Below are 20,825 nucleotides of genomic sequence, written 5' to 3'. Positions count from 1 at the left end.
GCTACCAAGAGTATCTCGCCCACATGGCAAAGCCTGGCAATCTCCCTGTGACGTATTCGACATGCCAAAAATAGTAACAACAAGCCTCACAATTTGTTGTGAGACCATTCCTGGTGCCCGCTCAAGCAAATCAATGAACAATGGGAAGACAGTGCTATAGTGTTACATACTTCATGTTAATACATATATGAAAAGTGCAAACTCATAGAAATAGAGTTAGAATAATGGCTTACTACAGTCTTAGGTGTTAAGAGAATTAGAGATATGTTGCTCAAAGTGAACAAACTTGCAGTTAAAATGTGAATAGTTTCTAGAGCAGGTCTTTATGATTATGCATGTATAATTAGACATTATTATACATGTCTTGTGATTATAGTCAACTGTATTGTATTATGTACTTCAACGTTACTAAAAGACTAGATCTTAGATTCTTATCACAAAAGCAATCTATTCAAAGACATACAGTGAAGAATTAAAGCATTCTATTTTATCAGTTACTAAAACTAAAGAAATTAGCTAATGTTTTAACAGGATATTTGAATAACTGAAAAAATTTTTAGTACAAAAATTAAAAATATATTTCTACTAAATCTTCATAGGATAGAGAAAGACAAGAGGAAAGGACATATTCAAATTTCTAGAATGTGCCTTCTGTATTAAAAAAAAATCAAATTCCTCTTAATATTGACTTTGTAAGATTTTTCCTCATCATTTTACACTTTCATTGGTAATTATTGATCTTTTAAAATAATTTTTGGTTCTTATTAGATCTTTAGCCACCAATAAAACAGGTTTTATTTCATGTATTTTCTACAGGCAAACTCTAACTTTATCTAACAAGGTTTTAACATTTTAAGATATATATCAGAATGTTGAGCTATGCCAGCTCCTTCTTGCTTCTTATGTATGTACTACTTGAGTATTTAAAAATCTCTGTAATTGCCTTAAATAAATCTGTTTCTATTTAATATTTTATAGAATTATGTTTTGTGCTTTAATTCTTTATCATATCTTTATCCATTGCCTCTGGAATAATAAAAATAATGAATATTTTACTGCCACCACCTTTTCATTTATTAGGTTAAACATTATTCTTATTAATAATTTAGTACACTTCTTTTTAATTAAAATGTATGACATTACTTATGAGCTTTCTACAATTTGGGAGAAAATCATTTTAATCAGAATGTCCTTTTCCTAGGCAGTCTAGCTAAATTTGATTTCTCTCTCTCTCTCAAATCAAGTGCCAGATACAGTACTGATATTTTTTCACCAAAAACTTGTACACAGTTTCATGGCTTAATTGTGATGATTTCTCAAGCTCTCCTCAGGGTTACATTCAAAGTTCCTCATTGATGCATCTAGAGTTTCAAGTAGGAAAATTGACAACTAACAGTGATGCATTCTAATTTTAGTTTTCTGTTTTCTAAGGCCTAAGACTTCTGGTAATACTATATAGAAATGTGGTCATTAAATGCTAATGAAGAAACCTTAATAAAACTTTATAAACACTTTCAAATATGAGTACAAATTAAGGCTTCTGTATTCTATCTAACATTATAGATACATTCTGTAGTCTCTTGTTGCCTTATGAAATGAGAAAGTCATGTTATCAGAAAATAGGGCTCTGTTGATTGATTTAGTAATATAAAATTCCTGTGGTTTTATTTAAAAACATAATGTTCTACAGTTTTATTAAAATATTTCTAAATGGTTTCTATTAGATATTTATTCCTGTAATCTCTGTGCTTCATTGAAAATAATAAAACTATGCTACACTAGGTTAATTTAGAGAAAATTCTAATGATCTTTCAGAGCGTTGTGTTGATATGTCTATCATTGGGTCAAATGAGACAGCTAATGTGCAGAAACTTACCATATCCTCTCTTCAAGGCAATAAACTGGGATTAGATTATGTATATTTCACAAGCTTTAAAAAGTCTGAAGAGATGAGCACTGTTGATAAGACATGCACTTTTAAAATCTATCCAAGTTTCATGTATGGCATTTACTTCATAGATTTCTATTCCTAATTTGAACTAATTTTTCCCTCAATAATCATTTATTTTGCCTTCGATGATATTCTAACTTTTGCTATCCCTAAGTACTCTCTCTGATTTACAAGAATTTACTAATGCATTCCTAAAATACCAGTAAAACTGAAACACAATGTGGTTTTATAATTACTCTTGAATATCATGTTTTGTTTTATATACATCAGAGCATCTTTATCACATAAAAATTACATCAAAACCAAGAAAACACCAACCTGATAATATCTGAGCATTTCAAGTTCATTTTTATAAAATAAAGATAACTTTAAGTAAAGTATCTGTTATAATGAGTCATTTATGCAGGTAAAAGTCACCATCATTAGTTAAAACGTACACATTAATAATTGCTCAGATGTCACTGTCACTGTCACTGTCCTCCCATATGTTTACTTATAGTGCTTTATAAAATCGAATACAACTAAACCACAAAAAAGGAAGATTAATTTTTATAAAACATGGATGTAAGTATGGAGTTCAGTAAAGTGAGATAAATCATAAAGGAATATATATATATATATATACATACAGAGAGAAAGAATAATCTCACTATATAGAAAAATAAAGAACAGGAACTGTCAGGTTATTAGAACAAATTCAGGGATTCATAGTGCAAAGCTGTCATTAACAGAGAGACTAAAGCAAAAGAGGAAGGTATTTACAGGACTATAGAAGTGGGATTTTAGTGTTTTATTGGTGTTTGTGGTGAGATTTTATCTATCTATCTATCTATCTATCTATCTATCTATCTATCATCTATCCATCCATCCATCTATCTATGTATCATCTATGTTGAAGAGGTACAAAGAATGAATTTGTTCCCCTAAAACACATAAAATCATATAATCTAATGTCATCCTAATTAAAAAATAATGATAAACTATAAATTCTGGGTGTTTATAAGTTCCCTTAACTATTTTGAAGTAAACTCATTCTATCTCCATTTTCTTAAGTGCTGTTTTAAGAGAGGCATGTTGGGCCTTAGACATTTTTTCTCTTCCTCTATTGATATGGCTCTGTGAGTTTTGTCTTTCCTTTTGCTAAGTATGATTTGTTATATTAATGAAATTATATATATTATCTGCATATATTGGACAATCCTTGTTTTTATAGAATGGATTTTACTTGATTATGCTCTATGATTCTTATGATCATCATTACTAAGATTTTGCTGAGGATATTTGCATATATGTTCTAGAATAATAGTTCATAATTTTCTTTTAGGTAATATCTGCCTGCTTTTAGTATTAGGGTGATGTTGTCTTTATAAAACATACTAGAAAACTTTCCTTTTGCTGGAAGAGCTTATATTTGTGTGAAATATCAAATGTACCTCTTGCAAGATATAAAGGCAGGCACAGTTGTTTTTCCTTATACATCCTGCTACTCTGTCTTTATATATAGGTAAGTTCAATCCATTAATATTTAGAAAAGGCATAACAAAATATTTTTTGCCATTTCCTAAGAGAAATTTTCATTTTTCAATTGTTACATTATTTCAAGACTTGTCCTTCTTTTCTCTGCTTTCATTTTTATACTGGTCTTTTATAAATTTATGTGCTTCCTGTTGCCTCTTGCTAATATCTTTTAAGCATTTAAGCTTATTTCTCCTTTTAAGTTTCAGACTTGAAAGTATATAGTTCAGGCTGTGAGTCCCTTTAAATATTCTTTATCTTTCCTTTGTTTTATGACTTTTTAAGAACTATCTTTCTAACTGTGGTTTTCTTGCCTTTTATAGGAAATCATTTAGCATTTCTTGCAGTTATGTTTTAGGAGGAATGAATGCATCTGGCTATGGTCTCAGAATGATGTTATCACATTCTCAAATCTTAGGGTTAACAGGACAAGATAGAGAACATTTGACTGAAAGTTTTTTGTACAATATTTTGAGTATATCATATAATTTTCTTATTGTTTGTAGAGTTTTATTTGAGAATTTTCTTGTAAGTATTGTGGGTTTTTTTACAAAAAGAGTTTTGCTTCTTTTAGGAGTCTAGCTCTCTTTTATTCTTTCCACTTTAATTACAGTGTGTCTTAGTGTTTTTCTGGGATAATTTTGTTTGGAATGCTTCAGGTATCCTATATAAGTGTATATGCTTCTTTCCTCAGATTGGGTAAATTCTTAGTTGTTATTTATTTCACCAGATACTATTTCCCTTTCTCTTTTTCCTCTACTTCTGGTACTCTATAACGCAAAGGTGTTTATATATATATATATATATATATATGGTACAATACATCACTTAAGATATCTTCATTTTTAAAATTCTAATGATTATATAAATTTTATCCTTGAAATGAGTGATTTGAATATTGGCTTATTTGTTAAGTTCTGCTATTCTATATTTGCTTTTTTTTTGAGCACTTTTATCTTTGAATGAGCTTTATCATGTTTTTCCATGAAAATGTTTATTAGTTGCCACTTCCATTGTGGAAAAACAAATTGTCCCTTTGAAGTCCCCTCAAGGTATTTAGTTAAGTTATGATATCATTGAAGGACTTCTGGCCTTTTATTCTCATCTATGAATGTACCTGAATTTATTCTATTTTCTGTTATGCCTCATTATTCCTGGCATTCTGCAGTGAGTTATGATGGAGTTCTGACAAAGAACTGGCTCTAGCAATCATCAGGGGTATGCAAGATCTGTGACTCTATGCCTCTACTGATTTTCTGGCAACCACAGATGTACTTTCTCCAGATCTAGGTGGCCACAACTAGAGAATGCGGACTTTTGAAAAACCAAAAGTAGATATAAGCCATGTTATTTTAACCTGAGTGAAGTGGATGGGGAATATTAGACTTCATATATAAAATACCCTTAAATGCTTACGGATCTTTATTGATCAGCCTCTAGGGGCTCTTTATCACCAGAGCTTAGCAAGTTGATAGTTGTGTGGGTATATTTGCATGTCCCCTCTGCATGCTTGACTATCTTCTCAGGTCAGGCCAGCCTGGTATACATCTGTAACCTGAATTACACCTGAATACCTCCATAAGTTGCTCTCTTGGTTTATAGCAAAAGTGAGAGTGGGCGACTGTTGGAGTACAAGGAGCTTAGGTATATGAGGTTGCACCCATCACAGTGCTCCCGAGTCATTACCATTACTATGTTTGTCTGTAACCACTTCTATGCTCTCTTCTCCAACCATTTTGTAAGTTCTCATCCTTCTCACTAGAAGGTAGGCAGATAGGGAAAGGCCCTTTGCAATGAAACAAAGTTTTATGGAAGAAGAATTCTAGGAATGACCCACCTTGTGGATACAGAAAACAAAGGCCTGATAAGACCATCCACAGACCCTGAGGATATAGGCTTCCCCATAAAGTTCCTCTTTTTGGACCTCCCTGGTAGCCTCCTTAGCAAAGGACTTTTACCTGGGAAGAGGCCCCATGTGGGGACAGGCTGGAGAACCCTATAAAGTCTACCTTGAACAAAGAAAGGACGCGCATATGCTGCCGGAGTCCAAGTGCTGCTTGCGCCCATGTGGCCGAGCACATGTGGTGCCCGAGCACATGTGTCGCCCGCATCTCCCCTCTTGAGATGTGTACTTTCATGCTTTTCTGTCTAATTCTAGGATGTGTGTAGGGGCTCTTTCCACCGTCGGAGAAGCCCGCGTTCTCTCTGGAAGCATTACTCTCTCTCTTACTCTCCATCCCCCATTTATCTGCTTATTCTTTTCTCTCCCTCTCCAAAAATCCTCCAAATAAAATCTATTTATTTCAATGCTTGTCTACTCCTGAAATTCCTTTCTGCGAGGCGAGACAAGAACCCAGTAACCCTGGGTCCCGGGTGGCAGAGGCGGGTGGGGAAAAAGTGACTGTCTTTCTCCTCCCCGCTTCTCATAAGTCAGCCGTAGGGCCCACCAACATCACTAGGACACTGAGCTTGTACTGTAAGTTAATATTTCCTTTCTCCTCTCCTTATGTCTTTTGAGCAGTTTACTTTAATGCAATGTCCTTTTTGTATAGATACAGGAAGACAATTAACATTATGCTTTGTAACTTAGGATTTAATTGACTTTGAATATTATTCACTCCCAGGCATCTGCTTTCTCAACTTAAGCCTCAGTTGCCCTCACTTCCTAGCACCCCAAGGACAGGGTCCCGATGTGAAACTGGATGGAACCAGGGCAAGCCGGTAAGTTATGTGCTACCCTGGCATCGAGATGGACCAGGCCAAGGTGCCACGATTCTTAACTATAGGTTAAGAGTTTGATCACAGGCAAATGCTGTCATGATCCAAAAGTAATGACGAGACTAGGACCCTGCTGCTAGGAATAGGAAAGATATCTGGCCTGAGCACTGCAGTCTGAGATCGAGATGGCCCTAGGAGAGCAATTCTATAAGCTTAAAGTATTTCTTACTGTGTCCATACAATATGATTTATATTGTGTATGCTTATATGTTGGTCGGACAAGGAGAGGAGAAACACACCCAGGAATTCTGTTCTACTGTGAGTTGATCTGCTAAATGAGAATCTGTCCTACAAGCAGCTTTCCTGTGTGTCCTGATTAGCTTGGATGAGACTGAACATTTCTCCCCTTCAACTTCCTTCAGTAAACAATTTCAGTATATTGTAAGATGAAGGTTCCCTTTTCTCTCAGTAATCTCAGGTGCTAGCCAGGCCTGATCTTTGGGATATAGATTCCAGCTCTAGGCAGGCTAGTCTTTGGGATGCAAAGCTCAGGTACTTGTCTTTGGGATGTAGATTCCAAGCTCTAACAGACTGGTTTTTGGGATGCAAATCCAAGTGCTTCAGTCTTGGTTTCAGTCTTGGTTTTGTATCTTCTTTCTGGCAGCCAAGATTACTGGCCTGCAGATCTAAAGAACAATGTCTGTTTTGCTGCCTCTCTGTTCTTTCTGTAACTCCTTTTAATGACATCACTGTATGGCGCCCTTTAGAGGTACCATGATCTATATAAGGGAGATTTCAGGGCTCTATGGGGGAACACGTGCCTTAGAGAACCAGGGAACACGTGCCTGAGAGAATGGGGAACACAGGCTGAGAGAATCTGGGGAACACGTGTGAAGATGGGGCTGAGAGAATGAAGACAGAAGCTGAGAGAACAAAGGAGCATGTGATTGAGATATCCTGGGGCCTCCATGACATACATCTCTTCCATGTGATAAATTGCCACTAAGACCAACTAGGCTGGCCCTCGTTTCCTTCCTTCACCTGACCATTACTATTGACCTCCCTGCAGTGGGGAAATGACCTGAGACTACGGAACGCGGGCGGCGGGAGAGATAGGCCACTGCCGTCCCTTTGCCCATCTTTTTGTGTGTTTACACAGGCGACCATGGGAGGGAACCTGGGGACACTGGGGCTGGGATATGTACAATGATGGAGGGATGGGTATTGGAATACTGTATGACTGAAATCCAATCATGAACAGCTTTGTAAGGGTATATCTCATAGTAATTCAATAAAAAGTTTTTTAAAAAGCTAACTTGGGAAGCTATTGCTTCCCCCTTTCCTCCCCCCTCTCTTTCTATCTCTGTCCCCAAATATTCAAATATACACCATAGTCAGTTGCATTTAATAAGGTCACTGGCTGCTACTGCACCCTCTGCAGCTCTTTTGCCCTCAAGTTTTCCCAGAGCTAGTGATTTGCATTTCTAGTGAGCTCAGTAGCTGAGAACTACCAGTAGCTGGGAGCCAGCTATGCATAAGTGCAGGTCTTGCACTTGGGTCAGTGAATCTAATTGTCTTGTTCTTTTCCTGTACCTGGGTAGTGCTACGGTCACAGCTCTCTCTCTTAGCTCCCATTTCATCCCATAGCAAAGTTAAAAGTCTGTGCCTTCACATATATTTTTTATCACATTCCCTGATGGCAAGACTGCTGGAGATCTTGCTACACTCTGGTTTGGATGCATGGTATGATCTAATATTCCACTTTTAGTTAGTTGTTTGGTCCATTGGCCTGGGGACTTTTCTTCTACTGGCTTCTTTCCATCATTTGGCTCTGTCCCTCAAGTTATTTCTGTTTTTAATAGCTATGTAATGTGTCCTTAATTTAATTAAAAGTAATGATAATAATCTTTCTAGATTAAGCTTCTATGGCAAAAGAGATTCTCTTATAAACTATTTATGAGTTTTTGTTTTATTTTGTGTTTTATATTTGCTTGCTACTATCTTGAAAGAATAAATGCTCTCTTTAAGTGCTTTATTGATTTTAAGCATTTAAACATTTAGCAAGCCTTTAAATTACAGTTAAGTGGCATTTCTCAATCCTCTAAATTCAAAAATATATATTATATACAATAATATATTATTCTCACAACAGTTGTGATTTTTAAAGTATAAAAGATAGGAAAGAGGCCAAAAAGAAAGATTTATTTATTTATTTATTTATTTAGTGTGTGTGTGTGTTTTTGGGAAACACCCAGCAGTGCTCACAACTTAATCATGGCTCTGGGTTCTGGGGTAACTATTGGATAGTCTTGAGGGGACCACATGTAGTGCCAGGAACTGAATATAGTTCAGGCAGGTGCAAGGCAGGCAAGTACCCTATCCACTGTACTAACTCTTCCACCTCCTAAAAGCAAGTTTTAAACTTGAGTTTTTACTGAGATAAAATAGACCTGAGTGTTCATAATATAAATGTTTTTTTTTCTTAAAGAGTGCTTAAAATATTCATGATGTCTATTAATATATGCTTAAATTTACTCCTGTTGGTGCTTGGGGATCTTATGGGATGCAGGAATTGAATATGGTCTGGCCGCATGCATTAAATCAGTATTCTCAGTCCAGAGAGAAAAAGCACTTGCTTTACATGATGACAAAGCTGGTTCAGTCCACAGCACCATGTATGGTTTCCCCCAAGCACTGCCAAGAGTGATCCCTGAACAAAGGATTGAGCTCCAAGTATTGACAGTGTGATCCCCCCAATAAAAACAAAATAATCAGTATACTCTATTTCCTGTATTCATTCATGAATATATCTCTTGACTTTCCATCAGATCACAGGGTTTCTTGGTATAAAATACATGAAATAACCAATAAGGATCTAGTTTTCTAAACTTCCTGAAAATGTCGTTCTTGTTATATTTAGAATGCGATATAAAATAAAGTTATTACATAAATGTCATGTCCATTGTTTTCTGGACACATATGCTTGAAGTATCAATAGTTCTGAATTATTTGATTGAAGATCCACATTCTAAATTGAATTTGATTCCGAAACCACTACAGGGTATTTTGTAATGGAATCTGGCCAATTAAATACTTACCAAAAAGCAAGATTATGAAGTTACTGCTTTATAGTTCAAGTATGACGTCTTTAGGTGGCACTTCAGTTTCAGCAGTAAATCATTTAATATTAAAACAGAGTTCTCTTAGGTTTAAGAATAAGGAACTTTTATTAAATTTTTGTTTCTTTTTCTATTTTCCTTTTTTTGGCGGGGGGGGGAGGCAGATGTGGGAAGCTGGCCATATAACTGACCAAGGACCTACGTGACCCATGTGGCAGGCCAAGTTCTGACTTGCGCAAATCCTGTGCTATGCATGGAATCCTGTGCTATGCATGGTTATCTTGAGGAAACATCCGTCACAGAAACATCTGTCATGGCTGTCCGCAAAACTGACAATGATTAACCATGTATGTGAAAAGTATAGACTTTGTAACTTTCCTAACCATTTATGGACATGACCTTTTTGTGTAACTGCTTTATGCTTTGTCTGCATAGTTTCCTGTACTGATAGGTATATGCCCATGCTGCCCTGAATAAAGTCCTGTCCTGTCATATCCTCTCTCTTAGCTTCTTCTCTTCTTGCATCTGCGTGTTCATTCGGTTGATTCCTCCTTGCACCTATGGAACCTAGATTCCTCCCTGCAGGGCGGGGAGGCAACTCCGGGGGTTCCCCCGCAGGCAGACACATTCCCTGCAGTGCTCAGGACTAACTCCTGGTTCTGTTCTCAGGAATCGCTCCTGGGATTTGCAGAATTATTTGTCAGGCAGGGGACTGAACCCTATTTAGCCATGTGCAAGGCAAGCACCCTACCTATTGTACTAAATATTCAACCCCTACACTTGTTTTCATAATTTTCCTTGTATATTTATAAGAACTGTCTTAACTTGTGGAATATTTTATCATAGATCTCTTCATATTTTTATAAACCTAGAAGTGTAACAAAGCATTTAATTTATTCCATTTTAGTATATAATAAAATTAAGTTTCAGAGAATGATGCTTGATTGATATAATTTCAGTTAATCAGAAAACAATAAAAGTGCTGGTGTTGATGTACATTTTTTTCTTCATTATTTGTCACTTATTATTTCTTAATAAAATAGTACACCTTAAATTAGTACGACACATGCTAATTTAGAATTATATACCCAGTAAGATTGTTCACATAGGACTAAAGAAAGAATGCTAAAACAATAAAACTTCCCAAAAGTTCTGTCCTATTTTATTTGTTTGTTTGTTAGTTTTGTTTGGCACTATGCAGTCATGCTCATGGGCTTCTCTTGACTCTACATGGAGGTCACTCAGTGTTGCTCAGGGAACTAAGTGGATGCCAGAGATCAAACAAGAGCTGACTGCATGCAAGACAGTGTCTTACCCCTGTACTATCTCTCTGATATATTAAATTCTCTTCTGAAGTGATCTTTTCTTATAATTCACCAGTTCCTAAATTTAATGCCCTGTTTAGAAAATTTGGCTGCCTGTGAAAATGTCTTCATCTGTTCCTAGAGTCCATCCATATTTTGGAAAGATTTAATATTTACCTATGTAGCTGCATGAACCAAAACTTTATCTTCCCCATCTCAGAAGTGAATTTCTTCAAATTTTATATTTCCAACCCATAAAGCACATGTTGAATTTTAATAAGAAAATATATAACTAGCCCAGACAAGAGTCTGTTAATAATGTAGACATTCTTAGTCCATGCTCTTTCTTGGTTGATTTATTTGAGTATAGCCATACCTGTGTAATTTTCTACTATCCTAATTCATGGGTTCACACACACACACACACACACACACACACACACACACACACACACACACAAACACACTCCCTTATAGAACACTATTTCCTAAGATCTATGAAACAAGAAAACCATTTCCTTATATGTTTCTTAACTTTCCAGTGTAATGATTTTCTATAGAGCAGATGCACACTATAAGTTGTTTGGAATAAAATTTGGTTTATGGTAAAATATATGCCTTTAATAAGATCTTACTTAATTGTACCAAGACCTGACCATGAGTCCTCTTTGAACTTTCAACTATACAATTAAACTCTTAGTAAAAGACTATTCTCTTCCCAAGAGAAGAAGGCAAATATGTTGTTTCTGTTACAGTTGAAACTGATTAGAAGAAACTGAACTGTGAAGAAAAGAAGCCAATGCCAGCCAAGTTTTTATCAAGTGGTAGCTTTTAGCTCTTCTTTGTTCTTATTGCCAGACAGAATTTTCTCTAAGTTTATGCAGTGACTCAAACTACTTTTTTTAAAAGTTGGATTCTTATTGATAACTGCTAAAGAGAGAGCATATCTCTTAATCAAAGAGAAATAAAGTTGAGGCAAAGATAGAGCAGGATGATGGAAATATTTTGACTGACTGAGCCCAACTTTATAATAGCCATATGGATTTCAAAAGTTATATTAGATAATAATGATAATACCTTACTTTAATTTAAAAAAATCTTAATGTAAGTTTTAGATCTTAAATTGAATAAAATAAACAAAGATAAACAAACAAAAAACCCACTCCAATAATAAGAATCAGGAATTTTTATCTATCACTCAACATGTTTTACCATTCTAGGACTTAAGAGACAAATTCACTTATTTTCACATTGTTTCTTATATCTCTGAAGCTCCAACAGACCTTGTTTTGGCAATCCAAAAATTATTTTAGGTTAAACACTTATATGTTATTGTGTGTGCATTGCAAAGAACAAGGGCAATAAATGTGAATTTAATGGATCATTATAACAATTTAAAGGAGAATAATATAAACAAAATGTAAGAATGAATTTATTAATTGCATTATTAAAGAGATGATATTTATTTTATAGATAATAAACTTGTGTTTTGGGCTGAAGAGATAGCACAGTGGGTGGGGCATTTGCCTTGCACACAGCCGACACGGGTTCGATTCCTAGCATCCTATATGGTCCCCTGAGCACTGCCAGGAGTAACTCCTGAGCATAGAGCCAGGAGTAACCCCAGTGCATTGCCGGGTGTGACCCAAAAAAAGCAAAAAAAAAAAAAAAGAAAGAAAGAAACTTGCGTTTTCATAAGAATTCAAATATTGTCATGGTTTTAATATATTTTTCATATTCCTATATCAAACTTCCAGTGTAAGAAATCATAGTAGATTTTTCCACATCAAATAGTTCATTCAATGGTGAAAATGTCTCTATTTATTTGATTTACCCCCTACACAGATATAGGTAATTTCACCTTCTTATAAAAGTCAAGTACTGGCAGAGGGACAAAGCCACGCAGGTTCCGGGGCCGAGATCTCCAAGACTACTCGGATTGGAGTCAAGCATCCTCCACCCAGATCCTCCAAATTCCAGTAGGCAGGGGTCACACCCACCACCTGGCCCCCTGGCGCCGTGTAATCCCATCAACGGCCAAGACTCAGAGACTATAAAATCCAGCTCCCGGATGAGACCAGTGCATTCACGGCAACGCGACATCTTATCAGGACATCTTTTTATGACATCTTATTATCTCATTCCTACTTTGGACAAACTTGTAGGCTATCGAATGTAGCCTGCCCACAGGGCAGAGTCTGGCAAACTCCCCGTGGCGTACCAAATATGCCAAATACCAGTAACAATGATGGGTCTCATGCTCCTAAAGAGCCTTGAATATAATCTCAGGGCTAGGATGAAAGAGGCGTTACTGGGGCCTGCTCGAGGCAATCGACGAATAACAGGATGATGAATGAATGAATGAATAAAAGTCATAATACCTCACCTCTGCATCCCTTTCTTGTGACTTTTATTGTTTTCTGCCTTATTTTCAGTCTGAGGTGTCAAACTTTACTTCCTCTATCATTTTATTCATAGTATAATCTAAGAATATTTTGTTTTGTACTCCCCAAAATAAAAAAACTTTAAAAAATATCATTCAATTATAAAAGATAATTTTGAGATTATCTTTCCTTAGGAAGTTCTTAAATGAAAGACCATGTCAACTCTTATTACCACCCTCATCTGTTTTCTTAGATCTCTACTCAATCTGTTTCTATCTCAAACACAAACACAAACACACACACACACACACCCCGCATACACACACACACACACACACACACACACACACACACACACACACTTTCCTATCTCACTCAAGTGCTTAAGCATGCTTAAGATTCTCTCATCTTAAAATAGCCGTCTCAACTTTTTCCTTCCATCTCATCTCTCGCTCATCCTTCACAATAATCTAAATTCCCAAGGATAGAACAAATGGCTATGGTTAATAATACACTTGCTAATCCTCTCTCCAATCTGACTTCTGTTGCCACCTCTCCACCCAAACTGCTCACACCTGGACCATCATCCACTTCTTTCTTAACTTCAATTGACATTTTTCATTTAGGTTTGAGAAAAGAAACTTTCTGAAATGTTTTCCTGTATGATTTATATTCCACTTAAAAGTGTCCAAATTCCTCAAAAACTTGAGCATAGACTTGCCATATGATCTAGCAGCTTCACTTTAATATGTAGACATATATCATTAATTTCAATATTTGTAAGAGGCGTCATAACAGATACTTACACAATGTTGTTCATGAAAGCATTATTTCTGATAACCAAAAGGTAAAAAGAACCCAAATCTCCATCAGCGATGAAGGGATAATGAGAACATGGTTAGTATATATCATAGAATACTATTCTGCTTTTTAAAAAAGAATAAAAGTCTGGTAAAAGTCACCAAAAAATGTAGTTGATTTATATTTTGCTATTGTTCAGATGAAACATGACTCATTTTATTTTATTGTTTTAGGGATTATAAACATTGTGGACATCAAAATTACACAAAGAAGACATGTTATTATATTTAGATGATGAAAGTATGTTGTCTATTATATTCTCGTTAAATATCTAATATTGTAACAAGATGAAACACATATTTTTAAACTTAGTCTATTTTGTAGTATTTGGCAATTCAGAATTTTACTATGATCTAAGATATTTTATCTCCAGAGCTAGAAATTATGTTTGCAATCTTGAGGACAAATAACTTGAAGGTAATTCAAAATTTATTCAAGTTAGTCATAGCAATGCTAAGGAACTCATAGCAAAACCAAAGCTTGAATATATACATACATGATATTAGGTAATAGAATAAAAGTATGTCAGTGTACATTTAAAAATTATTGACAATATTCTCTAGGGTGCTTTTTTGATGATTTTTATTTTAAACTTAATAAGGCTATGTATGTTCATATTCGTAGTTTCAGAGAAACTGAGATTTAAGTTAGTGGAAAACTTAATTTCAGTAAATACTGTTTCCACCTAAGTATTTTTAAACAGTTGTCTAATCTCTGACTACCTTACTTTAATAATTTTATAATTGTCTTGGTGCATAATTCATGCGCTTACTGTGAAGATGAAGCAATGTAATATGTGTAAAATATCAAATTGTTGATATTTTAATGATATAGCAACAATGTAACAAAGACTAAATATTACTTTAAGCTTCAATAGCAGCACCTTATAAACACACAGTTTTTGACACATTATAAACAAATGATAATTACAAAGATGCAGTTTTACATTTGGTTAATCCATTTAAAATTATGTATTTTGAAAAGAGTATTTAAAATTTTCTATGTTCAAATTTGTTAATTTAATACCATTTAGAGCCTGGAAAGCTACCGAGAGTATTCGATATGCCTAACACAGTAATAAGAAGTCTCACAATGGAGACGTTACTGGGCCCGCTGGAGCAAATCGATGAACCATGGAAGGACAGTTGTTACAGTTGTTGTTCTTACTTATTGCACAGTTTATTTGAAAATAACGATCACGATCACGATCACGACCATCCTGTTGTTTGTCGATTGCCTCGAGCAGGCCCCAATAACATCTCCTTCGTCCTGGGCCTGAGATTTTTTAAAATGTGCCATATTCAAGGCTATTTCAGGGTTAGGAGAATGAGACCCATCATTGTTACTGGTATTTGGCATATTGGGTGCACCACGGGGAGTTTGCCAGACTCTGCTGTGTGGGCAGGTTACATTCAGTAGCCTGCCAATTTGTCCAAAGTAAGGATGAGATAATAAGATAAAAAACAGGAGCTGGGTTTTATAGACCCTGGATCTTGGCCGTTGATGGGATTACACGGTGCCAGGGGTCCAGTTGGTGGGTGTGACCCCTGCCTACTGGAATATGGAGGATCTGGGTGGAGGATGCTCAGCCCTGATCCAAGCAGGCTTGGAGATCTCAGCCCCGGAACCCGCATGCCTTTGTTCCTCTGCCGGTACCTTCATGCATGTGGAAAGTGGTCTCAGCATGGTGGTGGCTGGTCCTGGAGGTCTTCGGCTGCCGGAGCCCTGGTTGGAATGGGGAGGGAAACTCAACCCGCTCCCCTCAAAGGGTCTCTGGCGAGGACAGCCAGGTGCGGGGGCAGGAGACTCTGCGCTGTTCTCTTCCAGGATCTGGATTTTATAGTCTCTGGGTCTTGGCCTTTGATGGGATTACATGGCGCCATATTTTGCTCATATTTCAAATTTTCTTTAAGACTTCAAAATACTCTGATGATTCTGTATCCCTGTGATCCAGAAGCCGTTTTTACTGAATAATTTGTAGAAATTAAATGACTAATTATCTAAGTAAAGAAGAGTCATATTTTTCTAAATGTGTTCTATTTTGTGTTGGATAGATAGATCAAAAGATGGGGCAATCTGTTTTTTATGCAGGAGACCCAATTCTAGCCTTGGAATTTATTGTCCCCTGAGCACTACTGAAGGGACCAACAAGCACAGACCTGAAAGCAGCTCCGAAGCACTTCTAGTTGTGGACAAACCAAACAAAATAAACCAAACAATTTAAAACAACACATATACAAATGTCCACTGCAAAAATAAATAATAATATTTTATAAATTTGGGGTTGAGTTTTATATTTTTGATTTTGTTGGAGCTTGGAATTTTAAGAAATTTCTTGGTTTGTAATTACAGTTTGTAAAGAGCCTTTTTTTAATAAACTACTTCAGGGATTCCTCAATATGCTATTCAGGATTGCTACTAAATTTAATGATTATATTTGTTGCAAATTCAACATTATATTTATATTCACATGTGCCTTAAATTTATTAGTTACTTTTTCATATTTATAAATTTTCACAATCACTTAGGTTGATTGAAGTTAAGAGATACAGACTGGTCCCCCTCTTCACTCCTCACGTGGCGCCCATCTCATCTCAAACCCAGGTCAGCTCAGCCTCTGGTGCGTGGCCCTGGGACTTCCATCTCTCCCTTCAGGATCTCAGGTGTCCCCGCAGATGCCTGGAGAAAAGCAGCCGTGAGCATCTGCCGTCCCCTCTTCACTCCTCACGCGGCATCCATCTCACCTCAAACCCAGGTTTCTGTAGAGGCGTGGCCTCTTCAGAAGTGGGCGTGGCTTCAGAAGTGGGCATGGCCTATTTTCTGGCCGGAGGCCACTAACGCGGCCTCAGGTTGTTTGCCCATTCTAAGGAACCTAGTTCCCAAGAATTTAGTCCCCAACCTACTCAGCAATATGAAGAAACAAAGAAAATCCCCACCAAAGTGGAGGACAACGAAAACAATCCAGAACATTCTGATGATACAGCTCACCTAACGGACCTCTCTGACATAGAATTCAGATACGAAGTCATGAAGATGTTCAATCAACTCAATGAAACAGTCAGACAGACAGCCAGTAACGCCACAGAAAAAATCGACAAATTACGCGAAGAAATGAGAGCAGAAATGTCACGATTAAAAGATTCCGTAGATGAAATGAGAAACTCAGTTTCTTCTCTTAAAAATAGAATGACTGCAGCTGAAGAGAGGATCAGTGAGCTGGAAGATCAGCTGCACCAAGCCAACGCGCAACAACAAACAGTGGCAAGGGACCTCAAAATAGCTTAACAGAGAATCAGAGTCCTAGCAGGTGATTCCAAGAGGAACAACATTAGAATCATGGGACTACCTGAAGCGCAGGGAAACAATCCCAACGAAAAAAACACCGTCAAACAAATCATTGCTGAAAAATTCCCAGAACTCTGCAATGCAGCCATTCAGGTTCAAGAAGCCCATGCCAGCTAAAAGAGACCTCAACAAAAACACTCCAAGACATATCATAGTTAGAATGATCGATGCTGCCGATAGAGACACAATACTGCAAGCATCAAGGGCAAAGAAGGAAATCACATACAAAGGAGTACCCCTTAGATTCACAGCAGACCTATCAGAGGAAACCCTACAAGCCCAAAGGCAGTGGCGAGATATAGTCAAAAAACTCACTGAAATGAGTGCTTCACCAAGAATACTCTATCCGGCTAAACTCTCCCTCAAAATCGAAGGAACGGTACACTATTTTCTAGATAAACAGCATTTCAGGAATTTCATAGACTCAAAACCAAAGCTAAAGCAAGGGCTAAAGGGGCTGCTATAAGACAAGACAAACACTACAACCACAACACACCTGCACAGAAACATGACACAAAACCCCATAACCATACTCTCTCTCAATGTCAATGGTCTAAATTCACCATTTAAGAGACACAGATTGGCAAAATGGATAGAGAGAGAACCCAACATTCTGCTGCCTACAAGAAACTCATCTCAACAGCCAGAACAAACACAGACTCAAAGTCAAAGGATGGAAAACAATCCTGCAAGCAAACAGCTCCTGCAAAAAAGTTGGGGTGGCCATACTAGTATCCGAAAACATTAATTTCATGTTGAAAAAGATTAGAAGGGACATGGAAGGCTATTTTCTCTTAATCAAGGGATACGTACAGCAGGAAGAAATTACACTCTTAAATGTATATGCACCTAATGAGGGAACAGCTAAATATTTAAAACAACTGCTAACAGATTTTAAGGAGGACATCGCTACCAACACAATAGTACTTGGAGACTTCACCATCGCCTTATCAACTCTGGATAGATCAACAAGAACAAAACCCAGCAAAGAATTATTGGCTTTGAAAGAAGAAATAGAAGAGAAAGTGTTTATAGACCTATACAGGGCTTTACACCCTAAAACGAAAGAATACACATTGTTCTCCAGTGCACACGGAATATTTTCCAAATTAGAACATGTGCTAGGACACAAAACATACCTCAACAGAATCAGGAAGATAGAAATAGTATCAGCCATCTTTTCAGACCATGATGCACTGAGGATAGAGGTGAATCGCACACTGACATGGAGAACCAAATCAAACACCTGGAAATTAAACAACTCGATGCTGAACAATGAGTGGGTCAGGAATGAAGTCAAGAACGAAATCAAAAGATACCTGGAAACAAATGAGAATGAAGACACGAGCTACCAGAACCTATGGGATGCAGCGAAAGCTATATTAAGGGGAAAATTTATAGCTCTGAAAGCATATCTTAGGACTGTAGAAACGATGCACATAAACAACTTGACCTCACTGCTCAAGACCTTAGAAAAGGATCAACAGAAAGAGCCTAAATCAGGCAGAAGGAGAGAGATCATAAAACTTAGAGCAGAAATCAACGACATGGAAAACAAAGAAACAATCTGAAAGATCAATGAAACCAAGAGCTGGTTCTTCAAGAAAATAAATAAGATAGGTAAACCACTAGCAACACTCACAAAGAAACAGAGAGAGAGAGCCAAAATAAATCGAATCAGAAATAAGCATGGGGATATCACAAGAGAAACTAAAGAAATGCAAGAGATCATCAGAGACTACTTTGAAAGTCTGTATGCCACGAAACAAGAGAACCTAGAAGAAATGGATAAATTCCGGGATTCCTATCATCTCCCAAAGCTGAATCAAGAAAATATAGAGTACCTGAATAGACCTATTCACATCAAGGAAATTAAAACTGTAATCAAAAGTCTTCCCAAAAACAAAAGCCCAGGTCCAGATGGATTTACTAGCGAATTTTTCCAAACATTTAAAGAGGAACTATTGCCAATTCTTCTCAAGATTTCCAGAAAATTGAAAAAACAGAAACTCTCCCAAACAGTTTCTATGAAGCCCATATCTCTCTAATACCAAAAGGAAACAAAGACATCATAAGAAAAGAAAACTACAGACCAATGTCCCTGATGAACTCAGATGCGAAGATTCTCAACAAAATACTAGCCAATAGAATTCAACAACTCATCAAAAAGATCATACATCATGACCAAGTAGGATTCATCCCAGGGATACAAGGATGGTTCAACATTTAGAAATCAATTAACATAATCCATCATATCAAAAAAAGAAAAGATAAAAAGCATATGATTATATCAATAGATGCAGAGAAAGCATTTGACAAGATCCAGCACCCATTCATGATGAAAACCCTTGCCAAAATGGGGATAGAGGGGACTTTCCTCAATATAGTTAAAGCCATCTACCACAAACCTACAGCAAACATCATCCTCAATGGGGAAAAACTGAGGGCCTTCCCCCTAAGGTCAGGGACGAGACAAGGATGCCCACTCTCTCCACTGCTGTTCAATATAGTACTGGAAATACTTGCAATAGCGATTAGGCAAGAAAAAGATATTAAGGTCATCCAGGTAGGAAAGGAAGAAATCAAGCTCTCACTATTCGCAGATGATATTATATGATACTTAGAGAACCCAAAACCTCTACCAAGAAACTCCTAGAAACAATAGACTTGTATAGTAAAGTGGCAGGCTATAAAATCAATACCCAAAAATCCATGGCTTTCCTATATGCAAATAGTGAATGAGAAGAAAGTGACATGAAGAAAACAATTCCATTCACAATTGTGCCCCAGAAAATCAAGTACCTAGGAATCACCTTAACTAAGAAAGTAAAGGATCTGTACAAAGAAAACTACAAAACGCTACTTCAGGAAATAAAAGAGGACACGAGGAAATGGAAAAATATCCCCTGTTCATGGATGGGGAGAATCAACATTGTCAAAATGGCAATACTTCCCAAGGCACTGTACAAATTCAATGCAATCCCTATAAGGATACCCATGACATTCTTCAAAGAAATGGAGCAAACACTCCTGAAATTTGTATGGAACAATAACAGCTAAAGCAATTCTTGGGAAAAGAAAATGGGAGGAATCAACCTACCTAACTTCAAGCTCTATTACAAAGCAGTAATAATCAAAACAGCATGGTACTGGAACAAAGGCAGAGTTGCAGACCAATGGAACAGAGTTGAATATACTGACATCTCCTCCCAAACATATAATCATCTAATCTTCGATAAGGGGCAAGAAAAGTGAAATGTAGCAGAGAAAGCCTCTTTAATAAATTCTGCTGTCAAAACTGGACGGCTACATGCAAAAAAGTGGGCTCAGATCTCTGCCTAACGCCATGCACAAAAGTAAGATCGAAATGGATTTATGACCTCAACATCAGACCGGAATCCATAATGTTTATTGAAGACAAAGTTGGCAAAACTCTCCATGATATTGAAGTTAATGGTATCTTCAAACATGTCAGGCCACTGGCCAAGCAAGTGAACACAGAGATAGATAAATGGGACTATCTTAAACTAAGAAGCTTCTGCACCTCAAAAGAAACAGTGACCAAAATACAAAGACAGCCTACAGAATGGGAAAGAATATTCACCAAATACACATCCGACAAGGGGTT

The sequence above is a fragment of the Sorex fumeus genome, unplaced genomic scaffold (genome assembly GCF_029834395.1).
Source record: "Sorex fumeus unplaced genomic scaffold, SorFum_2.1 ptg000014l, whole genome shotgun sequence".
NCBI classification, from domain to species: Eukaryota; Metazoa; Chordata; class Mammalia; order Eulipotyphla; family Soricidae; genus Sorex; species Sorex fumeus.
Note: the sequence above shows the minus strand (reverse complement) of the source record.